General features: G+C 44.3%; 1 protein-coding gene and 1 long non-coding RNA gene across 3 annotated transcripts in view; one reads left to right on the top strand and one right to left on the bottom strand.

The window, feature by feature from the left end:
- The window catches only part of LOC110535735 (fibrinogen C domain-containing protein 1), a 223,208-nt gene extending 204,443 nt beyond the window's left edge, over positions 1-18,765 (bottom strand). Inside the window, exons 1-2 of one of the 2 annotated variants that reach the window (XM_036935522.1) lie at positions 18,635-18,765; positions 17,645-17,784 (exon numbers count right to left, since the gene is read on the bottom strand). The gene's annotated coding sequence lies outside the window, so the exon portion shown is untranslated. Of the gene's footprint in view, positions 1-17,644; positions 17,785-18,214; positions 18,338-18,634 lie in introns of those variants that run through there. The other variant, XM_021620949.2, reaches the window with a different exon arrangement.
- A 1,469-nt stretch (positions 18,766-20,234) lies between these two features.
- Positions 20,235-22,129, top strand: LOC110536624. The gene is made up of 3 exons (XR_002475492.2): positions 20,235-20,891; positions 21,092-21,157; positions 21,302-22,129. It is a non-coding gene; the product is annotated as an uncharacterized LOC110536624 (long non-coding RNA).
- Positions 22,130-22,933: the final 804 nt, after the last annotated feature.

The following is a 22,933-nucleotide window of genomic DNA, read 5'->3' as shown; positions in this document are numbered from 1 at the left end:
CATTTAAATAATACAAAATGTATAATACCACAATACAACAATATTACAGAATTAAAATGTACATGTGCGTAGAGCGCGTGTGTTAAATGATGACTAGTGTGCATGTTAAATGCACGATCGCGTGCATGTTGATTTTGTCTATCCCCACCAAGACGCAATCATGACACGTAAGTTAAAATACCAAAACCAACTGTGAACTAACTACACTGCTCAAAAAATAAAGGGAACACTAAAATAACACATCCTAGATATGAATGAATCAAATACTTTTTTCTTTACATAGTTGAATGTGCTGACAACAAAATCACACAAAAATTATCAATGGAAATCAAATTTATCAACCCATGGAGGTCTGGATTTGGAGTCACACTCAAAATTAAAGTGGAAAACCACACTACAGGCTGATCCAACTTTGATGTAATGTCCTTAAAACAAGTCAAAATGAGGCTCAGTAGTGTGTGTGGCCTCCACGTGCCTGTATGACCTCCCTACAACGCCTGGGCATGCTCCTGATGAGGTGGCGGTTGGTCTCCTGAGGGATCTCCTCCCAGACCTGGACTAAAGCATCCGCCAACTCCTGGACAGTCTGTGGTGCAACGTGGCGTTGGTGGATGGAGCGAGACATGATGTCCCAGATGTGCTCAATTGGATTCAGGTCTGGGGAACGGGCGGGCAGGTCCATAGCATCAATGCCTTCCTCTTGCAGGAACTGTTGACACACTCCAGCCACATGAGGTCTATGATTGTATTGCATTAGGAGGAATCCAGGGCCAACCGCACCAGCATATGGTCTCACAAGAGGTCTGAGGATCTCATCTCGGTACCTAATGGCAGTCAGGCTACCTCTGGTGAGCACATGGAGGGCTGTGCGGCCCCCCCAAAAAATGCCACCCCACACCATGATTGACCCACCGCCAAACCGGTTATGCTGGAAGATGTTGCAGGCAGCAGAACATTCTCCACGGCGTCTCCAGACTCTGTCACGTCTGTCACGTGCTCAGTGTGAACCTGCTTTCATCTGTGAAGAGCACAGGGCGCCAGTGGCGAATTTTCCAATCTTGGTGTTCTCTGGCAAATGTCAAATGTCCTGCACGGTGTTGGGCTGTAAGCACAACCCCCAGCTGTGGACGTCGGGCCCTCATACCACCCTCATGGAGTATGTTTCTGAGCAGACACATGCACATTTGTGGCCTGCTGGAGGTCATTTTGCAGGGCTCTGGCTGTGCTCCTCCTGCTCATCCTTGCACAAAGGCGGAGGTAGCGGTCCTGCTGCTGGGTTGTTGCCCTTCTACGGCCTCCTCCACGTCTCCTGATGTACTGGCCTGTCTCCTGGTAGCGCCTCCATGCTCTGGACACTACGCTGACAGACACAGCAAACCTTCTTGCCACAGCTCGCATTGATGTGCCATCCTAGATGAGCTGCACTACCTGAGCCACTTGTGTGGGTTGTAGACTCCGTCTCATGCTACCACTAGAGTGAAAGCACCGCCAGCATTCAAAAGTGACCAAAACATCAGCCAGGAAGCATAGGAACTGAGAAGTGGTCTGTGGTCACCACCTGCAGAACCACTCCTTTATTGGGGGTGTCTTGCTAATTGGCTATAATTTCCACCTGTTGTCTATTCCATTTGCACAACAGCATGTGAAATTGTATTGTCAATCAGTGTTGCTTCCTAAGTGAACAGTTTGATTTCACAGAAGTGTGATTGACTTGGAGTTAAATTGTGTTGTTTAAGTGTTCCCTTTATTTTTTTGAGCAGTGTATATTAATTTTGGGACAGGTCAAAACATTCATGGACATTTAGCTAGCTTGCTGTTGCTAGCTAATTTGTACTGGGAAAAAAACATTTGGTTGATATTTTACCTGAAATGCTTATGGTTCTTTTTTAAGCTGGATCTTTCTATAATTTTGACATATGTTGAGTCATACAAAAATGTGTGTTCTCTACTCCGACAATTAATCCACAGATCTGAAGGGGAAACCTACTTAGTTTTTGTTTTCTTTGATAAATCTTCCCTTGGTCATCTTACTTCTTCTGTGGATTCTATATGGCGGTCGGTAACCAACTAAGGTGCATCACCGCCACCAACTGGACAGGAATGTGGACCTCATTCATCTTTCAATCACCCACTTGGGTACATGCTCATAAAAACCAATGAGTAGATGGGAGAGGCAGGCGTCCAGGATACAAATTAGAACCAAGTTATCGAATAACATTACCTTTGCAAATTCTTGCGGTGCAATGTGGGCTGTCTGGTCAGCATGTTAATGTGTGTGTGTGTGCCTGTGTGTGCCTCTTCACAGTTCGCATTGGTCCATAAGGTGTTGTTTTATGTTGTTTTTTAAAATCCGATTTTACTGTACTTGAGTTACTTGATGTGGAATACTGTGTTTCCCAGCGTTTGTTCTGGACTTGGGGACTGTGAAGAGAGGGGTCTCGTGGGGTATGCATGGGTATCTGAGCTGTGTGCTAGTCATTTGAACAGACAGCTCGATGCTTTCCACATATCAATACCTCTCACAAAGACAAATAGTGATGCCGTCAATCTCTCCTCTACTTTGATCCAGGAGACATTGACATGCATGTTATTGATGTTTGCTCTCTGTGTACATTTAAGGGCCAGCTGAAAAATATTTTGATGTGGGGCGCCGTCCTCAAACAATCACATGGCATGCTTTCGCTGTAATGGGTACCGTAAATCGGACAGTGCAGTTAGATTTAACAATAATTTAAGCTTTCAACCGATATAAGACACTTACATGCATATAAATGTTTAATATCCATAATTTTTATGATTATTTATTTGAATTGCGTGCCCTTCAGCATCACCGGAAGTTGTCCCGCTAGCGGGACGTCTAGCCCTAAGAAGTTTTACATTTTTAACTGACTTGCCTAGTTAAGTAAATGAAGTAAAACATCAGTGGTGTAAAGTACTACTTAAAAGTTGTCACGACCTTTATTTCCTGTGTTTTGTCTTTATTTAGTATGGTCAGGGCGTGAGTTGGGGTGGGCAGTCTATGTTTGTTTTTCTATTTTTGGTTTCTGTTTCGGCCTAGTATGGTTCTCAATCCGAGGCAGGTGTCGTTAGTTGTCTCTGATTGAGAATCATACTTAGGTAGACTGGGTTTCACTTTTGAGTTGTGTGTGTTTGTCACCACACGGTACTGTTTCGGTTTTTGTAGATTTCACATTATCGTTTATTGTTTTTGTTCGAGTGTTCAATTGTCTTTATTAAAATATCGTCATGAACACTTACCATGCTGCATCTTGGTCCGATCCTTACTCCTCCTCAGACGAAGAGGAGATCTGCCATTACAGAAACACCCACCGACCAAGGACCAAGCAGCGTGGTAACAGGCAGCAGCAGCAGCAGCAGGAAAGGCAGCGATACCTGGAGAACTGGACTTGGGAGGAGATTCTGGACGGTAAAGGACCCTGGGAACAGCCAGGGGAATATCGCCGCCCCAAAGCAGAGGTCGAGGCAGCGAAAGCAGAGAGGTGGCATTATGAGGAGCTAGCACGGCAGAGTGGCTAAAAGCCCGAGAGGCAGCCCCAAAAATGTCTTGGGAGGTGCACACTGGGAGTGTGGCGAAGCCAGGAAGGAGACCTGCGCCAACTTCCCGTGCTTACCGGAGAGCGAGAGGGACCGGGCAGGCACCGTGTTATGCGGTGGAGCGCACGGTGTCCCCGGTGCGTGTGCATAGCCCGGTGCGGTACATTCCAGCTCCTCGTATCGGCCGGGCTAGAGTGGGCATCGAGCCAGGTGCCATGAAGACGGCTCTACGCATCTGGTCTCCAGTTCGTCTCCTCGGGCCGGCGTACATGGCACCAGCCTTAGGCATGGTGTCCCCGGTTCACCAGCACAGCCCAGTGCGGGCTATTCCACCTCGCCGCACTGGCCTGGCTACGGGGAGCATTCAACCAGGTAAGGTTGGGCAGGCTCGGTGCTCAAGAGCTCCAGTGCGCCTGCACGGTCCGGTCTACCCAGTGTCACCTCCACGCACCAGCCCCCCGCACCAGGCTGTCTCTCTCTAGAGCCTTCCTCCTCTCCAGCGCTGCCAGAGTCTCCCGTCTGTCCTGAGCTGCCAGAGTCTCCCGTCTGTCCTGAGCCGCCAGAGTCTCCCGTCTGTCCTGAGCCGCCAGAGTCTCCCGTCTGTCCTGAGCCGCCAGAGTCTCCCGTCTGTCCTGAGCCGCCAGAGTCTCCCGTCTGTCCTGAGCCGCCAGAGTCTCCCGTCTGTCCTGAGCCGCCAGAGTCTCCCGTCTGTCCTGAGCAGCCAGAGTCTCCCGTCTGTCCTGAGCCGCCAGAGTCTCCCGTCTGTCCTGAGCCGCCAGAGTCTCCCGTCTGTCCTGAGCCGCCAGAGTCTCCCGTCTGTCCTGAGCAGCCAGAGTCTCCAGTCTGTCCTGAGCCGCCAGAGTCTCCCGTCTGTCCTGGGCCGCCAGAGCCGCCAGTCTGTCCTGGGCCGCCAGAGCCGCCAGTCAGCCAGGAGCCGCCAGAGCCATCAACCAGATTCCTTTTTTCTATGGCTTCCCTAAGGTGTCAACAGTCTTTAGACATAGTTTCAGGCTTTTATTTTGAAAAATGAGCGAGAAAGATCACATTGTGTAAGTGGATAGGTGGGGGCTCTCAGAGTGAGTTTTGCGCAACAGAGTAAAGCGGCCATTGTTTCTCCCTGTCCTATTGAAAAACCTACACTACCGGTTGATATATTATCGAATATATATTTTTAAAACAACCTGAGGATTGATTATAAAAAACGTTTGACATGTTTCTGTAGACATTATGGATATTATTTGGCATTTTCGTCTGCGTTGTCATGACCGCTCTTTCCTGTGGATTTCTGAACATAACGCGACTAACAAACTGAGATATTTTGGATATAAAAATCATCTTTATGGAACAAAAGGAACATTTGTTGTGTAACTGAGTCTCGTGAGTGAAAACATCCAAAGATCATCAAAGGTAAACGATTCATTTGATTGCTTTTCTGATTTTCGTGACCAAGCTACCTGATACTAAGTGTACTTAATGCGACCGATAAACTTACACAACTGCTTGGATTGCTTTCGCTGTAAAGCATAATTTCAAAATCTGAGACGACAGGTGGATTAACAAAAGGCTAAGCTGTGTTTTGCAATATTGCACTTGGTATTTCATGAATATTCTTTAGTCATATTATTTGACTGTGGCGCTATGCTATTATGCGGTTGCTGATGACAATTATCCCGCTTAAGGGATGGGTAGCGTCAAGAATTTAACCTCAAGTTCTTCCATGTCACCCTGCTCCTCCGCACACTCCACTGGCTTCCAGTCGAAGCTCGCATCCACTACAAGACCATGGTATCGCCTACGGAGCAGCAAAAGGAATTACCCCTACCTACCTTCAGGCTATGCTCAAACCCTACAACCCAACCCGAGCCCTCCATTCTGCCATCTCTGGTCTCTTGGTCATCCCACCCCTACGGGAAGGTAGGTCCCGTTCAGCCCTTTCCAAGCTCTTCTCTGTCCTGGCATCCCAATGGTGGAAACAGCTTCCCCCTAGGAAGCGAGGACAGCAGAGTCCCTTTTCATCTTCCGAAAACATCTGCAACCCCCACAGCACCCACCTCGTACCCCCCCCCCCCCCAATAAAATTGTATTTTGTGAACTAACACCCACACTAGACTTCCCTTCCCCCTTACAAGCTCTGAATTTGCTGATAGCTACTTCATTGAGGGGGAAAAAAATCACTTACTATGACTATGATATGTGCTTGTTCCATCTAGCTATCTTCAGATTAATGCACTAACTGTATGTCGCTCTGGATAATTACTAAAATGCAAATGTACATCTATGTTTTAGTAGTTTTAAACCACAAATACATTGAACATATGTACAAAAACTAAAAATGATTCTGAAATCAGTTCATGGACTAAGATATTATGTCTTACCACACACAAAAGCCTGGAGGGTCTGGAGGTCACATATGAAAGCCTGGAGAACACACCCAGATCACATACTGTAGCAGGTTGGCAAAAATTTTGAAAAAAAAGGCAAAAGACTGAAAATAATGGGCCGAGGGCTAAGAAACCATAATTGAATCTGTCACCGTTGGCTTCAAACGTTCTTTAACATTTCTTTATTAACCCCAGCTGCCCCTGGCTCATCCTAACACAGCAGGGAGCTCTGTTTCTCCAAAATGGACATCAGCACATTCCTCCTCACTGTCCCGTGGACTAGGAACTGCTGTATATGTCTCAGTTTCACCCGAGTGCTTGTGAGGGAGGATGACAGAACTCTAATCTCAATCTCTCACTTTCCCCAGCACAATAATAGATTGTGAGGAGGCCCCCCAGATCGCTGTCAGATGATCCCCCTCTAAGCGTGCCTGCTGACAAGCATGCCTCTCTGACAAGCCCCTCTAAGCTCTGCTGACAAGCATTGGAGTCAAAGTCCATTTCTTTTACAGGTCAAGGCCAATTGCAGTGGGGATATAAAAACAAAAGCAGACATTGTAATCTCCCGACCTCCAAAATGATCTCCTGTTGCAGGAGAACTTTCTGCAATACAGAACATGTAAAACGTGTAGTGTATTTTGAGGTTTAAAAAGGCTTCTAAAGTTTGTCATTTCCATTATGAAAAGTCCATGAATTATAATCCACATTTCCTGTTGCTGTAGCCAACTGGCTCAAATTAAGATCCTACACCTGTAGACCTACTGAGCATGTGCTGTCAGATTTTGACAGCATTAGAAGGCATTTGACACCATTAAGTGTCAAATGGTGGTCTCTTCAAGAAATGTGAATGAAACAGAGAACATGAGGTGAGCAGCCACAACCATTTTCAGCTGGAATAAACTATACATTTTGAGTTTCAATTGGCTGACACAGATGACAAGCTTGCACAGTTCTCATCACACAAACACTAAGTTAACAGAGGACAGGTCCAGTAGGTAAATCAATTTTAATTGCTACCTGAGAACCGTGGAAAAATGTAGGATTCACTTGGGTTTCTGGTTGGATATCAGAATTTCGGCTCTGTTGAAACCGAAGAAATCTACACTGAAAGTCCAAGGCAATAAAAATAAAAATGGAATGGAAAATGGAATTCTCGTTTAAACGACTTGAACAATTTAATTATTTTTGTCTAATTAGGCCAGTTTGTTATGCAGCTTGTCAGACTGTGCAATGGTTGCTGCAGCCATTGGTTCGCTGATTCCATCCATTGATATGGTTACTCATTGACAGTTAGCCTAAAGCAGGGCTGCTTTTGAATGCCAGAGCATGTAAATGGCTGAGTGTGGAGCGAGGAGCACAACGTCATTCGAGCAGATTTAAAAAGTGGTGTCGGCCTTTTCTCCCGCTCCAATTTCAGTACCTTGTTGAAGCACCTTTGGCAGCGATTACAGCAGCAAGTCTTCTTGGCTATGACGCTACAAGTTTGGCACTTGTATTTGGGGAGGTTCTCCCATTCTTATCTGCAGATCCTCTCAAGGTCTGTCAGGGTGGATGGGTGGCATTGCTGCACAGCTTTTTTCAGGTCCCTCCAGACATGTTCGAGCCGCTGACTGCAGGTATGTCCACCAGAGCTGCTGCAGAGAATTTAACTGACTTGCCTAGTTAATAAAATAATAGTGCTCTGGCATTCAAAAGCAGTCCTGCTTTAGGCTATCAAAGAATTGTCAATTAATAATCATAGAAATGGAATCGGTGAATTAAAGGCTACAGCAACCATTACATGGTCTAACAAGCAGCATAACACATTCAAGTTTTTTTTTACTAAGTGGTTCAAACGAGATACTAAGGGGTTCAAACGAGATAGTATCTCGCTTGAGCGATTAAGTAAGTTGTTCAAACAAGAATTTCAAGTATTTTTTGCCTTGGGCTAAACCTGCAGGAGTGAGTCACTGTTTTGACGCATAGAATGACAGGGTGTTGTCCAGGGTCTCTGGGAGGGGGGAAACCGTGCAGTTGTCAACTGTGATGGAGAGGTCTTGGCGCGAGCAGGCTTTCCCGTGGAGGAAGGTTGAGTTTGAGGTGGTAGTACAAAATCCCAACGGGAGGTTGAAGTCGACCAGTACGAATCATCAGGAAATGAACTTATCATGGTGTCAAGCTCATTGAGGATCGCTAAGTGCACCTGGTGGGCGACAATTGACGAATGTTAAGCATGTGTGAACAAGTGACAGTGACAGCATATAATTCCAGTGAGGGAGAAAAGAGAAAATCTCCACTTATGCCACCGCCGTGACGACCAGATGCTCTCAGACAATGAGAAAACAGAGTCAGTTGAAGAGAGAGTAGCAGTGCTCTCTGGGGTGATCCATATCTCTGTCAGGGCCAAAAAGTCTAGGAACTGAAGGGCATGATAAGCTTAGATGAACTCTGCATTTTTGCCTGCAGATCGGCAGTTCCAAACACTCACTGAGACCAGGAATTCCACATGGGTTATGTGTGCAGGGTTCACTAAATTTGAAGGGTTGCAGCCAAGCGGTGGGGAGAGTCTGTAAAGTCTACAGGGAGAGGAGCTAACAGGTACAGAAAACACATACTTGACAAAGCTTCAAAAGAGCGAAATTAGATCATCTGAAAGTAACTGGGTAAAATACTCAAGTGAGTGGTGTGGAGTCTTCTCTTTCCTTCCTAGAATAACTCTGCAGAACAACTAGGCAGAACGGTCTTTGTTTCGCAGATGAAACCACCGCTGCCACTACCACAACTTACACGGCTGACGTTGAGTGTCATGCTTACTCCTGCTCCCACCCTCTGGCGCTCGATGTCGCTGATCTACTATCCATCAGTCCTGTCAACCCACATTGTGCACATCTGGCAACCATCATTGCACACACCTGCTCCCCATCATTACGCACACCTGGACTTCACCACCACCCTGATTACTGGCCTCAGTCTTCAGGCAGCATTGGTTTTGGTTACATTCAGTACGCGTCTCCTGTTTTGTATTTTCATCATGTTTATTATTTAACTCACCTTGTGCACTTGCTTCATGACTTACTGCATATAAAATAAAGGGAACACTAAAATAACACATCCTAGAAATGAATGAATGAAATATTTTTATTAAATACTTTTTTCTTTACATAGTTGAATGTGCTGATAACAAAATCACACAAAAATTATCAATGGAAATCAAATTTATCAACCCATGGAGGTCTGGATTTGGAGTCACACTCAAAATTAAAGTGAAAAACCACACTACAGGCTGATCCAACTTTGATGTAATGTCCTTAAAACAAGTCAAAATGAGGCTCAGTAGTGTGTGTGGCCTCCATGTGCCTGTATGACCTCCCCAACGTCTGGGCATGCTCCTGATGAGGTGGCGGATGGTCTCCTGAGGGATCTCCTCCCAGACCTGGACTAAAGCATCCGCCAACTCCTGGACAGTCTGTGGTGCAACGTGGCATTGGTGAATGGAGCGAGACATGATGTCCCAGATGTGCTCAATTGGATTCAGGTCTGGGGAACGGGCGGGCCAGTCCATAGCATCAATGCCTTCCTCTTGCAGGAACTGCTGACACACTCAGCCACATGAGGTCTAGCATTGTCTTGCATTAGGAGGAACCCAGGGCCAACCGCACCAGCATATGGTCTCACAAGGGGTCTGAGGACCTCATCTCGGTACCTAATGGCAGTCAGGCTACCTAATTTTCCAATCTTGGTGTTCTCTGGCAAATGCCAAACGTCCTGCAGGGTGTTGGGCAGTAAGCACAACCCCCACCTGTGGACGTTGGGCCTTCATACCACCCTCATGGAGTCTGTTTCTGACCGTTTGAGCAGACACATGCACATTTGTGGCCTGCTGGAGGTCATTTTGCAGGGCTCTGGCAGTGCTTATCTTGCTCCTCCTTGCACAAAGGCAGAGGTAGCGGTCCTGCTGCTGGGTTGTTGCCCTCCTATGGCCTCCTCCATGTCTCCTGATGCACTGGCCTGTCCCCTGGTAGCGCCTCCATGCTCTGGACACTACGCTGACAGACACAGCAAACCTTCTTGCCACAGCTCGCATTGATGTGTCATCCTGGATGAGCTGCACTACCTGAGCCACTTGTGTGGGTTGTAGACTCCGTCTCATGCTACCACTAGAGTGAAAGCCCCTCCAGCATCCAAAACATCAGCCAGGAAGCATAGGAACTGAGAAGTGGTCTGTGGTCACCACCTTCAGAACCACTCCTTTATTGGGGGTGTCTTGCTGATTGCTTATAATTTCCACCTGTTGTCTATTCCATTTGCACAACAGCATGTGAAATTGTCAATCAGTGTTGCTTCCTAAGTGGACAGTTCGATTTCACAGAAGTGTGATTGACTTGGAGTTACATTGTGTTGTAAAAGTGTTCCCTTTATTTTTTGAGCAGTGTACGTTAGACTGAGAAAACAGCGGAGACTGAAGTACTAACACTAATTGCCTAGCAGAGGGGAAGAGCACACCTCGCGGTACTAATTGTGGATTGGTTAGGAGAGGAGAAACCACTCCCCCTGCAATTCAGCCCTTCCTTACTCCTGGTTGATGTGTTAACAATCAACTGCAAGTCATGATCACTCAGCAGTTCACACACCAGGTAGACTCCTGGGAAGACAGAGCACTTAAAGTAGATGACCGTAGTTAGCAAAAGGACAGTACTAGACAATGACAGTTTAAGTCAGAAATTGGAGATATCAGGAGTCCTCTGGCTATAGATAAAATAAATTGGTCAAAGGCTACCCTTCTCTCACCATGTGTTCTTACAGACACACACATTGTGTTGCTTCCCACCCATCCCTTACCAGTTGAGTTATTTTTCTTTGTGTCGAAACCTCGGATGGTAATGCGATGGGGGAAGGGTACGCCGGCCAACTGGCTTCTCAAACGGCCTACCATACGGCCTACCAAGAAACCACCCCAGCCTTCCAAAACGTCCATCCAGGCTAACCAAGCGGCACACAGGCCAGAGTATGTGAGCAGAGTTTGTAACGGCTCCGCTAAAAGAAACGCAGCTCCAAATGATCTCTGTTCATTAAAATCATAATTTAACCAACACCCATCTATTTTTTTGAGACTACCTGGACCTTCCATTTGGTTTTGAAGTATTGAAACCAAACCACATGATTTGAATGAAGAGTCTTTTAATAAACAACAGGAAAATGTGACTTTTAAGAAGCGCTCATTATTTCAAATAGGCTACATGTCGTATTAAACATCAAATAAACACTCTAAAAACTGTAGGTCAGGAGCCAGACAGGGAGCCTAATTATTCAATTATATTATTTCAATTATTGCAAGACTATGCTCACAAAGAAATAAATTGTGAATCGTGACACACTAGGTTGGCAGGGACATTAAATCATTATAGTCTATAAATTGCACATATAGGATATAAATGACTTAGAATTATATACAAATTGCCTCATTGGGCTCCATCTACAGTGCCTTTGAATTTATTTAAATAAATATGAGTTTGGCCTGAGTCTGTGGCTTCAGACTCTTGCGATGGTGCCTGGAGAGCAATCCAGCAGTGGAGAATACCCTTTCACCACTTGCAGAGCCACTGGGGATGCTAAATACCATTCGGTTCACTCTTGCCAGGTTGGGTAGGGATGCATAGTTTTTCTTTCTGTAGGTAGGCTTGAAGTATTTTAGGTAAAATAACCCTATCAAAATGGATCCTTGAAAGAGGTAATATGCCAGGCCTATTGGGCCAAAATCAATGATGGCCTATTGTATAGATAATAGAATGAAAATGAACAAAACCTTTAAGAGACCTGCTTTTTGTTTAGAAATACTTTGCCTCAATGACACACTTAGCTAGCTACCCACCTCGTTCCTTTCTGTTAGCATGTGCATGTAGTAAGTACACCAACATGCTTTCGGGATATATGTCTGTTCAGATTCCACAATGATTCTTTAGTTGTGGACACCACATCACCACACTCCCTCTCTTGCTCTTGGTCATCCCCATCTTTGTAAGTCACCTTGGTTTTTCACCTGTGTGTTTTATCAGTTTCTTTATGAAATATTTACAGTAGCATACTACATGACAATAGCTAAAACAAGGTCTACAGCAGTACACAAGTACAGTACAAATGCATGCTGGCCGGGCATGCCCTGAACTCGCAAAGTGAGCATTACTGGAGCAAAATTGAAGACGCTCCAGCCTTTGGGAAACTCGCTCCATGCTCCAGTCAAATTGGGCACGCTACACTCCTTGCTCCGCTCACATACTATAACCCAGGCCAACTAAGCGGCCATTCAGGCCTCAACCCAGGCCACACAGGCCTCAATCCAGGCCTAAACCCGAACCCAGGCCATCCATGCCTCAACGTAGGCTATCCAGGCCCTAACCCAGGCCATCCAGGCCGCAACCCGAACCCAGGCCATCCAGGCCTCAACCAAAGCCATTCAGGGCCCAACCAAGGCCAACAAAGCGGTAAATCCAGCCCCTACCAGAGCGGCTAACTCTACCCACAGGCCCCCTACGCTCTCCAGGCTGCCAGTTACCGTCATCAGGCTTCATCCCACCAACAGGCCAAGCCCTACCAGGCCCCCACTCAGTATCTGGCCCAGCCTACAAGTATCCGGCTCAGCCCTACCAATCCCCAGCTCAGCACTACCAGGCCCCGACTCAGCTTCCAGTCCAGCCTTGCCAGGCCCGTCTCAGCTACCAGTTCAGCCTTATCAAGCCCCAGCTCAGCCCTACCAGCCTCCGGCTCAGTCATACTAGCCTCCAGCCCAGTCCCCGGCTCAACCCTACTAGTTCTTGGCTCAGCCTTACCAGTCCCCAGCCCAACCCTACCATTCTACGGGACAACCCTACCAAGCCCCTGCTCAGAAATCAGCCCAGCCCTACCAAGTTACCAGCTACCCCTAGCCTGCGAGTTACCCTCAGCCCCAGCCTGTCAGCTAATCTCAGCAGAGGCCACCAGCCATTACCAAGCCTCAAGTCATGTGAGATCCATCCTGCACGTCATGCTCCCCTTACACTCCCCTTCCAGGTTAAAACTCAATATAAGAAGTCTCAAATATAAGCATAATTTCTAAAGATTTCAGCTGTTTCAAAAACATTGTTCTGCTATTATTTTTTGCTGTAGGTGTGTTGGACTCAACGAGACAATTCTGTTTACACTGCCCCGCTTGGAAGGGGGGGGGGGGGGGGGATTTCAGGAGAATGTCATGCACTACCTCTGGAGGTAGTGGTCGAGACCTGAGAGATTCACAGCTTTACATTACAGTAATAAGGCTATTCTCTGTTTTTTTTATTTGATACCTTGTGAGTTTCTCAATTCGTCAAAGTGAGAAGGGCCGTAGCCTTAACCGGCCAGAGTACACTGCCTGGAGATTCACATGAATACATTCATTCGGTTTGCTGCTGGGTAAGGACAAGGCGAGGCTGAGTTTGTCGAAGACATCAAAACAACTCTGCCTCTCTCTATCGCTCTCTCTAGCATAGAGATGCCAATGTTAGTTAAGGAGCAGTTTTGTACAGACTGGAAACAGTCACTCGTGATAAAAGGCTATGCACTCCAACACGTCCTCCATAGTTCTCCCCCAATAAGAGCATTGTTGACATTGAGCCGTCATATCTATGCAAGGCAGAAACGACCCACATGCAGGTTGGTTGATCCCACAGTACCTCCCTTTAAAAATATCACGGTAAAAGAAGTGATGGGGACTCTGTATTTCTGTCACCACAATGTCGGCCGATCACAAAGAATGAGTGTATATTTTTAAGAGACAAAGGGAAACCTGGTAGGATAGAGTCCTAAAACATTAAATTTTACGCCCCTGGGCTACAATTAAACTCAGATGTGGTCCTACTTAGCAGCCCTTCGAGAGGGGGAGAATAAGATGGCACACAGCCAGACGACTGCAGCATCATGAGAATGAGGAGGTCAAGGATTTCAGAGCAATAAACAGTTGGCCTTGATTGCCAGAGAGAGAGAGCAGAGAAAACCTGGGTGAAAATATGTCAATGCAGCCAGGTTGAAGTCTGGTTGAAATAACATAATTCCAAGCAGGTACAAATCAAAATCAAATAAAATGTTATTAGTCACATGCGCCAACTACAACACCTTCACCTTACAGTGAAATGCTTACTTACGAGCCCCTAACCAACAGAGCAGTTAAAAAAAATACAGATAAGAATAAGACATAAAAACAACAAGTAATTAAAGAGCAGCAGTAAAAAAAATAACAATATATACAAGGGGGTGCCGGTACAGAGTCAATGTGCGGGGCATCGGTTAGTTGAGGTAGTATGTACTGTACATGTAGGTAGAGTTAATTCAAGTGACTATGCATGCAGAGAGTGGCAGTGGTGTGGAGAGGGGAGGGAGGGGGCAATGTGAATAGCCTGGGTAGCCATTTGACTAGGTGTTCAGGAGTCTTATGGCTTGGGGGTAGAAGCTGTTTAGAAGCCTCTTGGACCTAGACTTAGCGTTACGGTACCGGTTGCCGTGTGGTAGCAGAGAACAGTCTAATACTAGGGTGGCTGGAGTCTTTTTAGGGCCTTCCTCTGACACAGCCTGGTACAGAGGTTGACGTCTGTGTAGTGTAGTTTCTTCTTCTTTTTATTCAGTTAAGTCACATGATCTTTCAATTTACAGTACGTTTTCCAATTGGTTGTGCAGCCAGACTTATTTGCCATTCCTTTTGCCTCATCTCTCAATAATGAGGCACAAAATGTTTAAACTCCTCATCAATCTACGGGGACTTAACAGTTTTTTACAGTCATTTACTTAATGGGCGCATGCTTATTAGTAACTGGGATAAGCAATTTCATAAATGTGCCAAGTCTGTTTGCTCCTCATTACACAACACGGACCAACACATATTCTTTACATCAACAACATAGGAATCACTACAAAACGTATTGTACAACCTCTTATTCGCTATATTAGGCCCAGCCTTTGGAACTTTGTTTTTCCTAGTTCTGGCGACTATATTGTGATCACTACATCAGATGGATCTAGATACTACTTTCAAGTACATTTCTGCAGCATTAGTAAAGATGTGACCAATACAATATTTCATTAATGTGCTGTATGTAACTACCCTGGTAGGTTGACTGATAACCTGAACCAGGTTGCAGGCACTGGTTACCGTTTGAAGATTTTTGTTGAGTGGGCAGCTTGATTAGAGCCAGTCAATATGTAAATCACCCAGTAAATATACCTCTCTGTTGATATCACATACATTATCAAGCATTTCACCCATGTTATCCAGATACTGTTAGCACTTGGTCTATAGCAGCTTCCTCTAAGAATGGGTTTTAGGTGAGGCAGATGAACCTGTAGCCATATTACTTTCACAGTATTTAACATGAGATCCTCTCTAATCTTTACAGGAATGTGGTTCTGAATATAAACAGTAAAACCTCAACCACGGGCATTTCTGCATTTTCTGTATTGCTACCATTGTCTCATCGAAGGTATTATCTAAGTGAGTTTCAGAGAGAGTCAGACTATGAATGTCATATGTTACTAGAAAATTATTGATTTCATTAAAATTGCTTCAGGATTGGTGGGTCCCCTGTGGGACGGTTGAGCTAACGTAGGCTAATGCGATTAGCATATGGTTGTAAGTAACAAGAATGTTTCCCAGGACATAGACATATCTGATAAGGGCAGAAAGCTTAAATTCTTGTTAATCTAACTGCACTGTCCAATGTCCAGTGGCTATTACAGATGAAGAATACCATGCTATTGTTTGAGGAGAGTGCACAGTTTTGAACATGAAAAGTTATTAATAAACAAATTAGGCACATTTGGGCAGTCCTGGCACAAAAATCTTAACAGAAATGCAATGGTTCATTGGCTCACACTAAAACTTTGCACATACACTGCTGTGGCCAATATCTAAATTGCACTTGGGCTGGAATAATACATTATGGCCATTCTGTTGCATTTCATAATGTTACAATAACTAAAAAATGGTTGGTTTAATCTTTGTACTATCTTTCACCAGATCAAATGTGTTATTCTCCTACATTCCTTTCACATTTCCACAAACTTCAAATTGTTAAACTTTCAAATGGTACCAAGAAAATGCATATCCTTGCTTCACGGCCTGAGCTACAGGCAGTTAGATTTGGGTATGTCATTTTAGGCGAAAATTGAAAAAAAGAGGCAGATCCTTAACAGGTTTTAATGAGCATTTCTCCTGTCCCAAGATAATCCATCCACCTGACAGGTGTGGCATATCAAGAAGATGATTATTAAACGGCATGATCATTACACAGGTGCACCATGTGCCGAGGACAATAAAAGGTGACTCCAAAATGTGCAGTTTTGTCACACAACACAATGCCACACATGTCTCAAGTTTTGAAGAAGCATGCATTTGGCCTGCTGACTGCAGGGATGTCCACCAGAGCTGTTGTCAGAGAAATTAATGTTAATTTCTCTACCATTAGCTGCCTGCAATGTCATTTTAGAGAATTTGGCAGTACGTCCAACCGGCCTCACAAACGCAGACCACGTGTAACCAAGACAGCCTCCAAAATCCAGCCATCCGGACAGCCACTGAAACTGTGGGTTTAGACAACCGAAGAAGAAACCGACTCAGGGAAGATCATCTGCATGCTCGTCATCCTCCCCATGGTCTTGACCTGACTGCAGGTCTGCGTTGTAACTGACTTCAGTGGACAAATGCTCACCTTCGATGGCTACTGGCACGCTGGATGAGTGTGCTCTTTACGGATGACTTTTCAACTGTACCGGGCAGACAGCCTGTATGATGTCATGTGGGCGAGCGTTTTGTGGAGATTAAAGTTGTGAACAGAGTGCCCCATGGTGGGGTTATGGTATGGGCAGGCATAAGCTACGGACAATGAACACAACTTTATTTTATTGATGGAAATTTGAATGCACAGAGATACTGTGATGAGATACTGAGGCCCAGTCGTGCCATTCATCCGCTGCCATCACCTCATGTTTCAGCATGATAATGCCCATCTTGTAAGGATCTGTACACAATTCCTGGAAGCTAAAAATGTCTCAGTTCTTACATGTCCTGCATACTCACCAAGATATGTCAACTATTGAGTATGTTTGGGATGCTCTGGATTGACATGTACGACAGCGTATTCCAATTCCCACCAATATTCAGCAACTTTGCACATCCATTGAATAGGAGTGGGACAATATTCCACAGGCCACAATCAATAGCCTGATCATCTCTATGAGACGGAGACATTTTGCGCTACATGAAGCAAATGGTCACACCAGATACTGACAGGTTCTGATCCACGCCCCCCAACCTTTTTAAAGGTATCTTTATTCCCAGTCATGTGAAATCCATAGATTAGGGCCTAATTTATTTAAATTGACTGATTTCCTCATTTGAACTGTAGCTCAGTAAAATCTTTGGAATTGTTGCATGTTTAGTACATTTCTGTTCAGCGTACATTTAACAAAACTAAAAGGTCTAAAGATTACTTTTCAACATTGCCTGCTCCCAAGCATTCTCACTTCTTAGAAAAACTTCATATTGCAGGGCTTCCCTCATGCCCCTTTTCATGACAGAGCTAACGTTAGTCATGTGAGTGCTACCTAGCTAGATATACCAACGATGACAATAAGCCAGCGAAGACCAACAATACAAAACAAATGGACTATAAAGCTACAAAGGAGTGAGTGGAGTTACAAACGGACTATACAAAACAAGTTAAATGTCTTACCTGTGATTAGATGTTTTCCCTGCCAGGTCCCCACAATTTCCCTCTCTTTCACACCGAATTGCCTGAAGCTACATGGATGTTCTCACAGCCTCTATTTCCCTCCGTGGAAGCATTGCAAATCGTAGGTCGGGAATTTGGACCTGGTTACATTGAACAACACAATGTTATTTTGTTATTTCTGTAAAACAAAAAATCTTAGACGAAGTTGGCTCTTTTACATTGGGGGTCAAAGGGAAAGAAAGTTTGTTTTCTCCAATTTGTGGGCATGGTTGAGGGGAATTCCTTAGAATGACATGAATACTGACTCCAAGTATGTATCATGGCCTTAATGTAGTAATCAAACAAAAACCGCATGTTGACATGAGCAGTGCTCCATGATGAGATGTCTGTAATGACACCCAGGTTCAATTTAAATGTTAGTTTTATTTTGGACTGTAATCTGCATTTCAAATGAGTTGTTTCCACAATTATCATTTCAACCAAATTACGTTGAACCAATGTCAAATAGACGTTGTCTAAGCGTGTCTGTTGTCTTAGAAAACAAGTGCTAGTTCATAAGTAATTTCTTACATCAATGGTTGTGTGATGTTTACTATGAGGAGATTCTCACTGTCACATCTGCTCCTGCTACGCCCTCTGGTATTCATCCGGTGTCTTAACCTGCAGTTACTCCCCCAGTACACTCTCTCTCCCTCTAGTTGTGATTGTGTGGTTGGAGACAGGTGTGCTGGAGTCAGAGCAAATCCCTTCCAGCTGCAACGCGTTCCATAATCAAGACCTCTACAAATACTCAGTCCTGCCACTTCCACTCTGCCAGATCGTAGTCTCTGCTCAGTCAGTTATTATTCTAGCCATTTATGATTACTCAAGATCATGTTACTCTGTTGTAGCTGTGTCCTTGCCTGACAGTTAATCCTCTCATTGCAGTTACCTCTCTGTCTCCTGTTCCACATCTCACCACCCAACTACCTTACTTTGGTTTTTACTCACCATCACCACCTTGGATTCCCCTCAGGATCTGTTTACCTTGTTGTACTCAGCCAACCTCAGTCTCCACATCTGATTTTTCTGCAACTCATCCAAGCTTCCCCGGATCTGCACTCCATGTCTCTCTGTGTAACAAATATTTTGGTTCAATCATCCCTGTTTCCTCATCTGAGTCTGCTCTTGGGTTCCCCTGTGTCGCTCCGCTTAACTCTCGCTCTCTCCCACCATCTCTCTCTCTCCCCCTGATCCTACTCCCCATCTATCTCTGTCGGTCCCTTCCCCCGTTGTGTACTATTTCCTTCTAATGTTCAGAACATGAGGCTGGTTCCATGACATCTGCCAGTAGATAAGAAGCCGTAAAAGAGTACTTGAGACACGCTGCTTAACCATTTCTGTATGTCGCAGGGAAATGAGATCCTCTTCATCACAGCTGGAGGGCTGTCTTCACTGCCTGCATTTTGTCAAGGCTTTATTCCTTATTTAAACACAAAGGGTGATATTTTGACATGCATAAATGAAAAGATATGGCCACGATGTCCACGTTGTGCAGCTCACCCTGAACTATTATAAATAACATGAGAACATCTACTTCTGCTAAGCTTCCCAGTAAAGCAATGAAAACAAGCTAAAAAAAGTGCTCAAAATAGCCCACGTTAACATATGTAGCTTAACCGGGATGTAAACTTAATTATGTACAATGTTTGAGAGAAATAAGCTTTTTGTGTGTATGGAACATTTCTGAGATATTTTATTTCAGCTCATGAAACATGGGACCAACATTTTACATGTTGCTTTCAAATTTTTGTTCAGTGTTTTGTAATTGACTTAAACAAGCAGACAACAACAACATTGTATTTGAAAAAGGTGACGTTTTTTGCTGTGAGCCAATTGGGTAACCATTGGGTTATTTTCCCAACATGCAGTTTGGGCTGCATAGTTCAATTTAATAGCAATTGGGACTAATGTACATTTTTGGGGGCAATATTGCCGAGCAACGGAGTAGGGTCTACAATATCTGCGTGTACTACATGCCGCGCCCACTACATGCTGCTCCACACTACGCGTCACTTATTACACTGCCTTTGAGGCTGCTAACTAGCTTGGACACCGGCACAGTGTCCTTTTCCCCCAAAGCCAAAAAAAGCACTGCTTTTCTGCAGTTATTTTAACGTTACGGCGAGGGTAAAAACTACCCGATAGTGCCATGCGAGTTCAGTTGGTCACACTTGCTAGCTACTTCCCTCGTCGTAACGATAACGGAACTGAGGGAACGTAGTGTTCGGCAGGCAGGGGCGAAGGTGTCGAGCTAGCTGTCTGCCTCCTTCTTCTGTGGGTTTTTTCGGTGGTTGGTATCTAATATTGGTGCATTACCGCCACCTACTGTGCTGGAGTGTGGGCCAGAGACAGCACTAGGAGCTTCAATGCCAGTGGGTGCTGCATGTAGTAACCGCAGATAGACATTATTGGAGCAGTGTTGCAGGCAATGGTTACAGCAACATTTTGCCATTGAAAATGAGTAACCTTTCATTATCTGGGGAGTTTTGATCAGCAGTGCCACCTAGTTAGCAATGTTTTGAAACCCTCCAATCAGAGCACAGATATTTGTCATGTGATCATTCTGCCATTTTAAAATATCTGGGAAAACATGGGGACCATTTTTGAGCTCAAGTGAAAAAATCAACTCTCAGTGAAATGTTGGCCATTCACATCTCAGTTGTTTCCCCACTACAATATATGACCATGATGCGTTAATACATACATACTTTGTTCCGTTTGTCATGTTTAACTGACAAATATGCATGGTGGGGTGCACACTAATTGGTTAGCCTGCTAACAGGAGCTCATGCAAAGTCAATGAGACATACTGGCTAAATTGGCTAGCTAGCCACATAGATTGTTAGCTAGCTATATCCATTTACATTTTGTTTTCTGTTTTAGATGTGTGTATCACTGTTTTCTGTCCAGGTAGGACACATTTTGTAAAGAGTTGTTGCGTGTTCTAATTTCAAGTGCTAGTTTTCAACTTATCAAATGTGGCCAACAGCTGCGATTTATATTTATTTAAACTGAAAGTGGATTACTCTGGTCAAGTCACAATACAGTACGTTCTAAACTAATCTAGTGACAAACACATTTTGCATTGCACCATTCGTCCACATGGCTGCTGGTTGAGTTGTTCTACCACCAGAAAAATAAAATCGAATCAAATGTAGTTTTTGTAAGGACTCAAAAAACAGAGGCAGTGGGAGAACCTATTCAAGTAAGTAAATGCCTTTTGAAAATGTAAAAGAACTATGCATTACAGTACTAGAAGTATGCCTCTTTGTAGGCTAACTCAACTGAGCATTACACACTGTTTAGCTAAGGGAATTACATGTCATCAGCTAGTTAACTTTGTATAAACTAGCTATCGTGATGTAATCATTGTAAATTAAAAAATGTCTCCAAATGCATTTTTAGATTGCAGCCAAGGAAGAGAGTGAAATTGCAGCTCCAGCTGTCAGTAAAGGATACCGGATAGTGCAGGTAACTGTAGGAGGACATTATGAAAAGATTCTCCAGTTCCAGTCCCTAGAGAAAACCTTTGAGGCCAGAGAGATAATTGCAAAATAATATTCATTGGTGTCTAATTTTAATATGATGAAGCCTGTTTCTTTGTGATGTTTTCAGTCCTCAGATACGAAATGCTGTGAAACCCTGTGTTTGCAGATGAAGAGAGAGGTCCCAATGAATGTCCAAAGAGACCAATGACGCATTTCCATACAGGATTTACCCCACTGTTTCACACAGAATGCTCAGACTTTTCTGTTTCCATCTATGCGGGCTGGCATGCGTATCTCACTGGGCCATATCTCCGCTGGACCTACTCTCACTAGGGGCCAAAGCCAGGCCACAAGGACTTTTCAGCTATCATTTACATAACAATGGCTAACTGTGAACTTTAACACCTTCTCTCAATTGCAACTTAGTATACCAGCGGTATTTGATCAATTGAATCAGGTGTGTTATTGCTGGGCTGAAAAAGAAACAATTGTAATAGGTTTATACATTGTGTGTGATGTATGTTTAACAGTTTTTTGTATACAACATTTGCTAACATAGGTAGGCCTACCTATATGCCATGGGTTGTATGTGTAGGCCTACATATGTTAGCACATGTATACAAAAAAACTGTTTAACATCACACACAATGTATGAACCTATTATGATTGGAGCAGGCCAACTCTGCTGGAGGTCTGCTGAGTGTTCTGGGATCTGTTTCAGCCCAGCAATAATACACCTGATTCAACTTTAGCTTCAGTAATAATTGCCTACTTTTTACCACCCAATTATCTATGGTTGTTTAGACTGAGATGCTTAATCTTTACATACTAGTTCTTATTTGTACATTTTGTAGTGATGATTATTTGAAGTGAAGTGTTTAAACTGAAAGTGCCAATGTCGATTAATCACATATCTCAATCCTGCAATAAAGAAGGGAAGGGTTTTGTCTCTAATGTGTCTCTGTTTCTTTGTTGCATTCTCAAATGAACATTTCCTCTTTGTCTGGGGTTGAGTTCTCCAATTTGTTTTATTTGATTGTCACTCTGTCTCAGTATATCAGCAGTCTTATTATATGAGCTATCTGAATCAATTTTGCAGCTTATCATATGGCATGCATTGCCAATGCAGCCATATGCCTACAGTATAATGGTATTACTTGCCTCATGGGGATCTGTCACCTGAAGCAGAGAATAGATAAACCCAGGCATTGTTTACATGTTGAGCTTTATGTCCTCAATTTAAAATGATAGCAGTAGACAATGTATATGAGGCAAACCATATACCAGATGTTGTACATGCCTTTTACTCTACAACAGAGGTCACCAACTGGTCAATCTCCAAGAATGCCAACCCTCGACTGGTCATTCTCCCAGCAGGTAGAGTGTGCAAAGCTGTCATCAAGGGAAAGTGTGGCTACTTTGAAGAATCTCAAAAATATTGTATTTTTATTTGTTTAACACTTTTTTGGATATTACATGATTCCATATGTGTTATCTGGCAGTCTCTATGGGGGTGCCACAGGGTTCCATTCTTGGGCCGACTCTCTTCTCTGTATACATCAATGATGTCTCTGATCCACCTCTACGCAGACGACACCATGCTGGTGTCTTATATGTATAATCTATTTATTCCTGTCCATGTTACTCTTTACTCATCATTTCTCCAGTGTCTTATACCCCTTTCTGTTGCTAGCAGCATTGCCCAAAATAATTGTCAATGTTCATGGCCTTTAGAAAAGAGCTGTCGCCAATGACTTCT

This window comes from Oncorhynchus mykiss, chromosome 11, assembly GCF_013265735.2.
Source record: "Oncorhynchus mykiss isolate Arlee chromosome 11, USDA_OmykA_1.1, whole genome shotgun sequence".
NCBI lineage: Eukaryota > Metazoa > Chordata > Actinopteri > Salmoniformes > Salmonidae > Oncorhynchus > Oncorhynchus mykiss.
The sequence above is the reverse complement of the archived record's forward strand: the minus strand, read 5'-3'. Positions and strand labels throughout refer to the sequence as shown.